Below are 12,655 nucleotides of genomic sequence, written 5' to 3' on the forward strand. Positions count from 1 at the left end.
AAAAATTTGGAACACAAGGTTTTTCCAAGCATGAATGCTGAAAATTATCCATGCATATATTTTGAAGATTAAAAAGCTTTAATGAAAAAATTTTAAAGATTCTATGCCCTATATGAAGGAGAAAATATTGCAAGCATCCAAAAAGAAATAATCCAAATATTGGATCATAGTCAGGATCACACAAGATTGAGCAACTCCTACATTAAGGAATTAGAGATCTTGGGATATGATATTCCAAACGACAAAAGAGCTAGGATTACAACCAAGAATCATCTACTTAGAAAAACTGAGTATAATCCTTCCAGGGGAGGGGGGGGAAGGATAGTCAGTGAAATAGAGGATTTTTTTTAGCATTCCTGATGAAAGACTAGAGCTGAATGGAAAATTTGACTTTCTAATACAAGAGGCAAAAGAAACATTAAAAAGGCAAATAGAAAGAAAAGTCATAAGGGAATTTGATAAGTTTAAATCATTTGTATTCCTATATAGGAAGATAATGTTTATAACTCCAAAAAAACCTTTCTCATTATTTTGGCAATTAGAAGTATATATGGACAGAAGTGTGAGTTGAGTGTGATAGTATGAAGTATCTAAAAAAATAAAATTAAGAGATCGAAAGAAGAATGCACCAGAAAAAAAAAGGGAAAGGAAGAAAATGGAATAAATTGCCTGATATATAAGAAATCTGAAAGAAATTTCACAGTAGAGTGGGAAACGGGCAAATTGGGGAGGGCAGAACATGAATCTTATTCTCATAAGACTTGGCTCAAAGAAGGAATAGTATATATACACTTGGCTGAGTGTAGAAATATATCTTGCCATACAGGAAAGTAAAAAGAAGAGATAAAACAAGAGACAGGGTTAAGGAGAGTTTATAAAAAGGGAGTGTAGTTTGGGGGAGGTAAAAGTCAAAAGTAAAACACTTAAGAATGAACAGGGTAAAAATACATAATTTGTAATTACTATTGTGAAAAAAAATTATATTTTGAGTTTCTCTGATAAACACTTCATTTCTTGAACAGTCAAATTTAAAGAAATAAAAGGTTTCTCAATTGATAAGTGCTCAAAGGATTTGAGCAGGCAGTTTTCAGACAAAATAATCAAAATTATCTATTAAAATGTTGTAAATCACTACTGAGAGAAATGCATCTTAAAACAACTCGGAGCTACTACTTCACCGCTGTCAGATTGGCCAATATAGACAAAAAAGGAAAATGATGAATGTTGGAAGGGATGTGGGATTAAATTATTTTTTATATTTTCCAAGTCAGTTGTTTTTCCATTGAGATAGTTCAATTGTCTTCTATTTTTTCATTCTTTTGATTTTGTTTGATTGTTTCTTGATGTCTCAAAAAACACTAATGTACTATTGGTGAAGTTGTATACTGATACAACCATTCTGGCAAGCAATTTGGAGATATGTGCAAAAGGATCTAAAACCATGCATAGCCTTTAATCAAGAAATACCACTACTTGGTCTGTATCCCAAAGAGATAAAAAACAAAAGGGAAAAGGCCCCATGTGTACAAAAATATTTACAGCAGCTCTTTTAGTGTTAGCAAAAAAATTAGAAATTGGGGAATGTCCATCAATTAAGAAATAGCCGAATAAGCAGTTTATATTATAATGTAATACTATTATGTTTTAAGAAATGATAAGCAGGATACTCTCAGAAAAAAAAAACAAGGAAAGACTTACATTAACTGTTGCAAATTGAAATGCAGAAAAACGTACATAGTAACAGCAATATTGTATTAGGATCTACTAGGAAGAAAGCTATTATTAGCACTACAATGATCCAAAACAATTCTTTAGAACTTATGATGAAAGGTATTGTTTATCTCTAGAGAAAGAACTGAATGCTTTTTCTATACCTTATTTTTCTTGGGTTTTGTTGTCTGTTTTTTTTTTCCCCACAAAATGGCTTATATGGAAATGTGTTTTATATGACATCACAAGTATAATCTATGTAAATTGCTTGCCTTCTCTATGAGGGAGAGAAGGGAAAAGAAAAAATTTGGAACTCAAACTTAAAAAAATGTTAAAATTGTTCTTACATGTCATTGGGAAACATTAAGAAAAAAAGATATAATAGCAATTCAACTTTGTTTTATGAACCTATTATTTTATTAATATCAAGCTAAACATAAAAGAGGAAGACATGACCATCAAAGATACAAGGATACAAGAATAATAATTACAATTTATATAGTACTTATTATGTATCAGGTACTGTGCTAAATGCTTTACAAATATTATGTCATTTGATCCTCACAGCAATCCTGGAAGGGAAGTTCTATTATTATCCCTATTTTCCACTTGATGAACTGAGGCAAATAAAGGTGAAGTGACTTTACAGAGAAATATAAGTATTTAGTATCTGAGGATGGACTTGAATTTAGGCCTTCCTACTCCAGGCCCAGTTTCTATCCACTGGATCTTAATAGATCCAATTTAGGGTCTAACTCTAAAAAGAATTCTCTGCTTATTGTGAGAGCCTCCAGATGTTGCCATTTATACATGAATATAGGCAATATTGTAGTATTACCATACTAATGAAATCAAACCCAGAAACATTGTAAATCCTTTCAGATATAAACTCTCAGAAAAGTTTTGTCTAAACATCATCTATAATAGAGGGAAAATGAGTAAAGAATTATATAATATGAAATTTGATGGACAACATAAAGACATCATTCATCAGTGTACAGACATAGCAAATGGACAACTATCTTGGCATAGAATCAAACAGAGGTAATAGTAGAGAGTAGATTCAATTGCCTTTGGGAAATTGTATAGTGCTTTTAATGACTCCTAAGCCTCTCTAAAACAGATTCATCTTTCTTTTGTTCTTCCAGTGTTAGTGTATGTCTGTGAGAGATGGATCATCCAAAGAGCAATGAAGAGGCTATATGGTGGGTGTGAACAGACTATACAACACATTACAAATAAAGGAGTAGAGGTGTGAAGGATGTCATCAGACAAAAAAGTTCAAACAGAATATAAGAGTAGCTAGTTATAGAACAAGCATAAGGAATGCTCAATAGAAAGCCTGCATCCTCTTTTGATATCTCTACAATGTCAGAAGAATGTGAGGAAATCACAGGTAGGCACCCTGTGATAAATTTAAGGGAGGATGTGAACAATAGGCAAGAACAAATGGGTTGTGGATCTGTATATTTAGAGGAAATATTCACATTGATAGGATCATAGATTCAGTAGAATATTAGAGAAAATTAATCTTCTCCCATCCTCCCATTCCATATTAATGAATTAAGAAGCAGCAATTGAAGTAAAAGTTTTATTTGGATTTTTTCAATGTATCTTCTTAAATCTCTGTCTCTTTCTCTATATGTTTCTCTCCTCTTAAGGAAAATTTAAAAAAAGAAAAAAGAAAGAAAATGAAAATGAAAAAACAAAACAAAACAAAACATTGTGATGTGCCCAGCAGTACATCTTCCTTATAGGTTTTCTTTTACTTTCTGCTATGCACTTTTAACTTTATTCTTGCTCTCTCTTTTATTTCCCCCTTCCTCCTCGAAGAGTAAGCATGGGTGTATGTATATATGCATGTATGTATGTGTGTGTGTGTGTATATATATATATATATATACATATGTATGTATACATACAGATATATCTATATACATATATAAATTCATATCTACAGACATTCATATAGCTATATATGCATATTCATATACCTACCTTCATACATATATATGTATACATATGAACACATAAATATATATAAACATGCATCTAAAACAATATTAATATGTAAGTAGATTTTTCTCTTGATTGAATCTTTAAGTTTGACTTTGAGATCAATGATTACTAGTTCTAATTTTTTTTTCCCTAACAAATTCTATTCCTGATCCTTCTTATGGTGTTTTTATATATTTCTTATTTCCTATCCCTGCTACCTCTTCTACTTTAATTCTCCTCCTTAACTTGCCTTGCTATTATTTAACCTCCTCTCACTCATGTATCACTTCTTTATCTTCTCTTCCTACCTTTTCTCTCTTTCTTTATCCCTTTCCCATTAATCTACACACCTTATCTCACTGTTATAAATCTATACATTCTTCTATACTTCATCTTATTTAATCCCCTCATGTTACTTTATACATTTTGGAGATTATTGTACCCTTCATTGTACCCAAATACTGATATCAATCTTAAATATATGGTATAAATTTTCATGTAAAAAAAACAAACAAACAACAATTTGTCCTTGTTGAGTCCCTTGAAATTAATCTTTGATGTTGACTCTTAAATGTTAAATTTTCTATGAGTTCAGGTTTGGTAGAAATAAAGTTCTAAAAATCTGCAAGTTCATTGAATATCCATTTTTTTCATTCAATATTATGGTTAGTTTGGCGGGAGATGGTATTTTTGGTCGCAGGCCTAGTTTTTTGTTTGTTTATTTTGTTTTGCTTTTTATTGATTTTAGAAATTTTCCAGCTCCTATGGAGATATAAAACAGATGTTGATCTTGATGAGTCTATCAGAGATTAGGCAAATAAAATATGTAAATAAATCATATAGTAATTCAAGAATAAAAGAATAGTATACCACAAATCTAAAAGTGTAAGAGGGAAGCTTCTTAGAGCTAGAAGTGACTTAAAAGTTCACATAGCTTAACTCTATTATTTTGCATATGAGGATAGATAGATGCAGAGAACTTAAGTAATTTGTCCAACATCATAAAGGCAGAAAATGGCAGAGTTAGGATTCAAACTCACATCTTGTGCTGTCAGGTTTAGTGTTCTTTCTATAGCACTGTTTTGCGCTGATAGCAATAGAACTGAAGTCACAAAATGGCATGATGAGTCTTGCAGGCAACAGTCATTGTAAGAATTCATATAAAATAAAGATAAATGGAAATTAGAGTGATCAGAGAAGGAAGATTTTACAGAATAGAGAAAGGGTTGACTTGAGATTTGCTTTGAATGTAAGGAAAGGGAAAGATATTCTAGGAAGGAACAACAAAAGCTTAGAGACAAAGGAAATGTACCATGTAGAAGGAAAATGAGTAACCAACTCAGATGGAATAGAATGTAGGAAAGTAGGAGATAAGATAGATAAGGCCAATTTATTGGATGATTTTGAATTTCAGGCTAAAGAATCTAAAGTTTATACTGTAGATGATAAGAGCTTTTAAAGAGAAACAGTAACATGATAAAAGTTATGTCTTCAGAGCATAAAAGACTTTTGGGGGAAGGAAAAAGGAAATTTTCTTTTCCATCTCTTGGGAAAACAAAACCAAATCAAGCCCTTCTAATAAATGTGCCCAATCAAGCAAATTACATTTTCATACTGATCATGTTAAAATATGTTGAATTCTATATATCAAGTACAATAAGCTCTCTGTCAGGCAATGAGTAGCATGTGTTGTCAATAGTCCTCTGGCATTGGTTCATGGTCAGAGTTCTAAATTCTTCTAATTTTTTTGTTTTTATTATGTTGTTTTATATAATTTTTGTTGAATCTGCTTATATCTGCATTAATTACACAAATCTTCCCAAGTTTCTCTAAAACCCTTTCATCATTTCTTCCAGCACAATATTATTTATTACATTCACATACCATAATTTGTTTAGCCATTATTCTATTGATAGTCCATCCCTTAGTTAAACTTAAGAATCATTTATGTATTTGTCCAACAAGAATTAGTTAAACATCTAATATGTGCCAGATATTGCACTAGATGATAGACATATAAAGACAAGTCCCTATCAAGGATTCTAGGAAGCTGCCTGAGTAGCTTGGTAAATTTCAAGCTCTTCCTATTTCCCCCCCAAATACAACAAATTTGTGCCTCATAGACTGGTGAAAAATCAAGACTTGGGGCAGAACAGGGTCCTGATTATACAACTCAAGAAGATCAGAAGAATGACCCCAGGCTGGGGCTTAATCTGTCTGACTTGCAAACACTTCCAGGGTAGCTCGGCAGAAACAAGTGGGGAGTCCTAGGGCCAGCTAGGTATGGCTGTATCCTCTGCAGGAACTACAAAGACTTTCACCTCCTAGTTTGTGGAATCAGGGTTTGAGGCCAAGAAAAAGAAGTGAACTTCCACTGACTGGGAATGCTAGGCCCAGCTGGGCTGCTGAGATGCACCTGAGAAGGAAGCAGCACCTAGTAAGTGCAGAAGCAGCAGAGCAGGGATGCTGCTGGCTGTGAGCACTTGCAAGAAGGCGAAGTTCTTGGTTTGGGGTTCCTGGTCAGAATGGAGAGTTGAAGTGAAGTTTGGAGCACTATCCTCTCACTCTGAGGTGTTGACACTAATAGCTCTCATTAAAAAAGAATGAACTGGCAAAGAAAAAAGAACCCCCACCATTGAAACATACTATGGGAACTGGGAAGAACAGGGTTCATCTTCAGAGGAGGACATTTTAGTGTTAAAAAAAAAACAAAAACTTCTACCTCAAAGAGTAACAATGGCCCCCACCCAGAGACAATTTATAGAAGAAATCAAAAAAGAATTTAAAAATCAAATACAAAACATTGAAGAAAAAAAAATTTTTAAAAGGTTTTAAAAAAGAGTTAAACAACTAGAAAAGAAGGTACAGAATCTCTAAGATGAAAATAATTCTTTGAAAATTGGAATTGGGCAAAGGGAAGCCAGTGAAGCTCTGAGAGACCAAGAAATAACAAAACAGATTATAAAGAATGAGAAAATAGAGCAGAATATGAAAAATAAGAAAAATGACAGATATGAAAACAGATCAAGAAGAGAAAACATAATGATGAGTTTTGGATTTGGGGAACCCAAATGAAAATAGGGTTTCTGATAGTCAGGCAGTTAAATGAGGTCTAGTGGCAGGTTTGGGGTTCAGGGTAGGTTTGGCTCCCTGTACCCCCTTGGGATTCGGCACAAGGGTAGGAAGTTTTGGGGAACCCCCTTCTGGTGGCACAAGAAGTTCTCTGTAAAGGAATTTACAGACCTGAAAACCTAGATTGATAAAAGAGGTTTATTAGGAGGATTGCAAGTATAAAATCTGGTTAGAGAAATAGGTGAGGATAAAGAGAGGATGGCACTGGAAAAGAGTATTCCAGTAGGCAGAGGCCCTTGACGTGCCAAACATAGCATAGCATGGCATGTTTGGAACCTCTGCAAAGAGAGGATTTTTGTTTGGCTCTTTTTATAATGAGAGATTTAGCTAAAGGGAGTCCGTGGATGGAGTCCCATTTGCTTGGTGGGGGTTCGGAAACCTGAGCAGAAGCCCGTATCTCCTATTGGAATTCAAAGGAATGCTTTTGACCAGGATTTGTGAATCAAAGATCCTGGCATCCTAGATTGATAATGCATCAGCCAGAAAGGAATCTGAAAGGAATCACAGATCAATCTGAAAGGAATCACAAATGCAGTTTCTTAAAGAGACCGTGGCCTACTTCAATAAGAATAACTGTACTCTCAGAAAGTTGTGAACAAAAAGATAACCTTGACATAATAATATATCAAACAATCCAAGAAAATTGTCCTGAAGTGATAAAACATGAGGGGAAAGTAGAAATAGAAAAAAATCCACTGACCACCACCTCAAAGAGATCCTTTGTGGAAAACACACAGGAATATTGTTGCCAAATTTAGAAGCCCACAGATCAAAGAGAAAATTTTGCAAGAGACAAGAAAAAAAGCAATTCAAATATGCTGGAGCTACAATTAGACTTATCAGGAGCTACAATAAAAGACCACAGGTCCTAGAATCATATTTACTGACAATCAAAAGAACTAGGTCTGTGATCAAAAATATCATGTCCTCCAAAATTACCTATAATTTTAAATGAGAAAAAATGGATCTTCAATGAACTTTCTATCAACCAAACCTGTACTTAATAAAAAAATTTAACATATAAAAGCCAATATCAAAAATCAGTTTTAAGGAACTCAGCATAGACAAACTGTTTAAACATGGACAAATTGTTTATGTTTGTTTTACAGGGGAAATGTAAATTATATGTTTTAAGATTCATATCAGCAAAAGGTAGCTGGGGAGGGGGCAGAACCAAGATGGCTGAATGTAGACAAGTCTTTGTCTGAGCTCCTCCTGGTCACCCAAATCAACACCAGACCAAGCCTCAGAAGTTCAGAGGATATAGATATGCATATATCCATGCATATGTTTTGGAAATGAAAAGTTTTAATTTAAAAAAAAACAAGAGGGCAGCTGAAAAGAAATATTGGCAGAGTTAAGGTAAAAATAGTAATCATATCATTCAAATGAGGTGCAGAGGAAGAATAGATGCAGAGGTATTAGAGAGGGGAGAAGGGCTTGTAGTTGTGAAAACCTACTCACATCAGGAATGGGTTCAATAAACAACACTACATATATGCCATGAAATATATAGCATCCTCCAAAATGTATAAAGAAATAAGGGGGAAGGATGGACAAATGGGGAAGCAAAGGGTGAGAAAAGAAAACTAGGGAGGGATTTTTGGGTGGAAAGAGGTTAACTAATAGCAAGACAAGTTATGGAGCAGAATTTAATTAAAGAGTCAGCAGGAATAGGAAAAACATGTGTGTGTTGGTATGTGTGCATGTATACATGTGTAGATATATGTATCTACATACGTATACATAAATATATCTTTTCTTTACTGCAACTTGCTTGGGCATGGTGGGGGGAATGAAGGAGGGAAAAATAATAAATTAAATAAGCTATGCAGCAGAGACCCAAAGAATGATTTACAAGGAAGTAAAGGAAAATGGACATTCATGAATATAATTTCTTCTACTAAAATATGTATTTTCTTGATTTTGTCATTTGTCATTATATATTTTGAATTCTCCCTGATGTTCTTCTGGACACATGACAATGTTCTCTTTTGTTTTGCTTTATTTAGTTTTGTATTCCTTTGCTGTTTTTCTTTTTCTCTTACTCTGCTTTTTCAAATAAAATTTTAAGAATTGAACTAAAAACAATAACAACAACAATAGCAACAACAACAAAAACAGCTCCATATTCAAGGAGTATACAGTCTATTTGGAGAAAACAATATGAACAAATACAAAAATGCATGCAAAGTAAATACAAAGAAATTTCCAAGAAGAGTGCGCTGCAAATAAGAGGAGTAAGGAGAGACCTCCTATAGCAACTGATTCTTGAGTTGAACCTTAAAGAAAGTCAGAAATTCTAAAAAGTGGAAGAAGGGAGTGCTTATGCTAAGCAAAGGCATTATAATGGGAGATAAAATGTTGTTAGTCAGAAACATGATTATAGCTCGCATTTCTATGTCAGTTATTTGAATACCGTCTTTTAAAAAAAGGAAAAAATCTGATTCTATTTAGTAGCTTACGTGTTCCCTTTACTTACACTGTTAATTTGTTTCACAAATCATTTTTTAATAGACAGGGCAAAAGTAGACTTAAGTGAAGCACAGCACAGGTTATATTTTCACAAATTCTAAATTTAGTAGAGTCCAAATCAATGAGGTTTTACTATACTTGATTTAGTTGTCTCTTAATTGTCCCCCCTCAAATTAAAAAGCCATAGGTTGTTTTAAGGAATCTATAAAAATGAATGACTATAATCATATTATAACTTCCAATTCTTGTCATGAGAATACATAATGACCAGCTATAAACACTATATAGATGATTCCTACAGCAAGGAAAAAGCCCAACAGACTTTACACTCAGATGCTAGCTATCATTTAATTGATTCTTGCAATCAGTTGTATTCTGGTTTTATATAAAGCCAATGCCCCCAGAGAAAGCAATAACCTCATAACTCAGTTGTTGTGGATTCAAATCCCATTCCCCCCTAAATTTGCTGACTGACTCAGGCCAAGACAATTAACTTCTCGGGCTTTGATTTCACCCAATGTAAATTATTTCCCAAAGAGTTTTGCACTATAGCTCTGTCATGTGCTTTTAAGAAAAATGGGAAACTTGTATAGCTTGGCCATCTTTTACAATACATCTTTATTTTATGATCCTTCTCCTCGACAAGAGTTCTTCTAGGGACGTAGGTGGAATTTCTCTTTTAATCATGAGCCTAGTTTTATTATCAATAGTAGCATAAAAGCTCTATTGGTTAGAATTAGATATTTATGTCAGGTTCATCTGTATAGGACATTGCTATATTTCATTAATAGTGAGAAATGTCACCCTTTTAACTAATGAAATGCATCCATAATAGAGCTATATTTTTAAAGATATATAACTAGAAATAGGCCCATATGAAAGTGTCCTAAGTATATTTGCAAGTTTATTACCAGGATTGCTTCTGTCTCACCCTGGCAGGCATTGCAGGGCTTAAAATGTTAATGTTAATTCTCATTCATTGAAACCATGATTTAAACAAGACAGGAAACATACAGGCATTTCCAAATTCTAATTTTAAGATAGGTGTTTTTTTTCTCCTCAGTCTTTTATTTTAGGACGTTATAGGAATGTCATAAAATCTTCATTTTTTTCCTCCTAAATATTTGAATGACATATTGATATTCAGTTTTGTATTAGCACAATTAAAAAGTCAGACTCTCTGAGCTGCAAGAAAAAGTTCCTGCCAATAGCAATAAAGGTTACAATCTATATATCATTTTGAGAATGCCTGATTGTAACAGAAGAAAGCAAGGGGACACAGAATTTTTAAGTTGGTATCCCTAAATATGCCTTTATTTTATGGCTGCAAAGTTAATAATATTTCAGTGGGAGAGAGAACAAAAGAACAAAGTCAGAAGTCTTAACAGTGGTACAAGGGAAAGAGCACAAGTTTCCTGGGTTCAAATTCTCTCTTTAATGAGACAGAATCTTAGGCAAACTACCTCAGGCAAATCATTTAAGTTCACAGAACTTCAGTTTCCTCCTGTGTAAAATAGGAGAGCTAAATCCCTTCTGAAATTCCTTCTTGATCTCAAGGTTTAGCAGACTATGGTCCACTGGCTCTGGGAAGCTAATATTTCTAGGTGGCTTATGTACATGTGTGCAACATATATATAGTAAGGGGAGTATTGAACATTGGGCCCTTCACATCTTAGAAAGCTCTTGGTAAAGCTCTCTAATTTTTGCCTTATTATATTTTTCAAATCCTTTCTCATATGGGAAGTATGATTTTAGCAGTTTTCTGACTTATGACATTCTGAAATATAAAGGACCTTATAGTAACTCCAGTTCCATGGATACTACTATCCAATCTAGAATTTCTGATACTGTGGGCTGACAGCTGCAATTGGACAGTTCACCTGGTATAAGAGTGGAACCCCTTCTTGGGGACACGAATAACAGTTTAGTGAGAAAAGACAAGTCAACAAACCATTTATTAAGTGCTTACTGTGTTTCGGGTCCTGTGCAAAGCCCAGTAATATCAGTACAAGTAGTTAGAAATATAGATCCTGCTCTTCAAGGAGCTTACATTCTAACAGGAAGACAGACTATAACGGAAAGCTAAAAATTGGAGGTAGAAAAAGAGATAAAGATATCTGGCCATCATTTCTAAAATATATAGAGAAATGACTCAAATTTATAAGAATTCAAGCCATTGTCCAATTGATAAATGGTCAAAGAATATGAACAGATAATTTTCAGATAAAGAAATTGAAACTATTTCTAATCATATGAAAAGATGTTCCAAATCATTGTTGATCAGAGAAATGCAAATTTAGATAACTCTGAGACATCACTACACACCTCTCAGATTGGCTAAGATGAGAGGAAAAGATAATGACGAATATTGGAGGGGATGTGGGAAAACTGGGACACTAATACATTGTTGGTGGAACTGGGAACAGATCCAGCCATTCTGGAGAGCAATTTGAAACTCTGCCTAAAGGAGTATCAAACTTTGCATACCCTTTGATCCAGCAGCATTTCTACTGGACCTGTATCCCAAAGAGATAATAAAAAAGGGAAAAAGACCCATATGTGCAAAAATGTTTGTGACAGCCTTTTTTGTAGTTGCAAGAAACTGGAAACTGAGCGGATGCTCACAAGTTGGAGAATGGCTGAATAAATTATGATATATGAATGCTATGGAATATTATTGTTCTGTAAGAAATGACCAGAAGGATGATTTGAGAAAGGCCTGGAGAGACCTACAAGAACTGATGCTAAGTGAAATGAGCTGAACAAGATCATTATACATGGTAACAGCAAGATTATACAATGATCAATTCTGATGGACATGGCTCTCTTCAACAATGAGATGATTCAAACCAGTTCCAATGATCTGATGAAGAGAGCCATCTACATCCAGAGAGAGGATTGGGGGAATTGAATGTGGTTCACAATATAACATTTTCATTCTTCTGTTTTCTTGCATTTTATTCTGCTTCTTTTTTTTTTTTACTGGTTTGATTTGATTTTTCTTGTGCAGCACAATAATTGTATAAATATATATGCATATATTGAATTTAACATATATTTTAACATATTGAACATATATTGAACAATTTGCCATCTAGGGGAGATCATGGCGGAAGGGAGGGGAAAATTGGAACACAAGATTTTGTAAGGGTTAATGTTAAAGAATTGTCCATGCATATGTTTTGAAGAAGAAACAGCTTTAATAAATAAATTAAAAAAGGATATCTGGCAAAATGATGTGGTAGAAAAACTTTGGAGAGTCAAAAAGGTATCCAGGAGAGGAATTAAGATAAGATTGTTGTAGGAATTCTCCTCAAACCTAAAGTTGTAGGAAGAATCA

The sequence above is a fragment of the Sarcophilus harrisii genome, chromosome 2 (assembly GCF_902635505.1).
Source record: "Sarcophilus harrisii chromosome 2, mSarHar1.11, whole genome shotgun sequence".
NCBI classification, from domain to species: domain Eukaryota; kingdom Metazoa; phylum Chordata; class Mammalia; order Dasyuromorphia; family Dasyuridae; genus Sarcophilus; species Sarcophilus harrisii.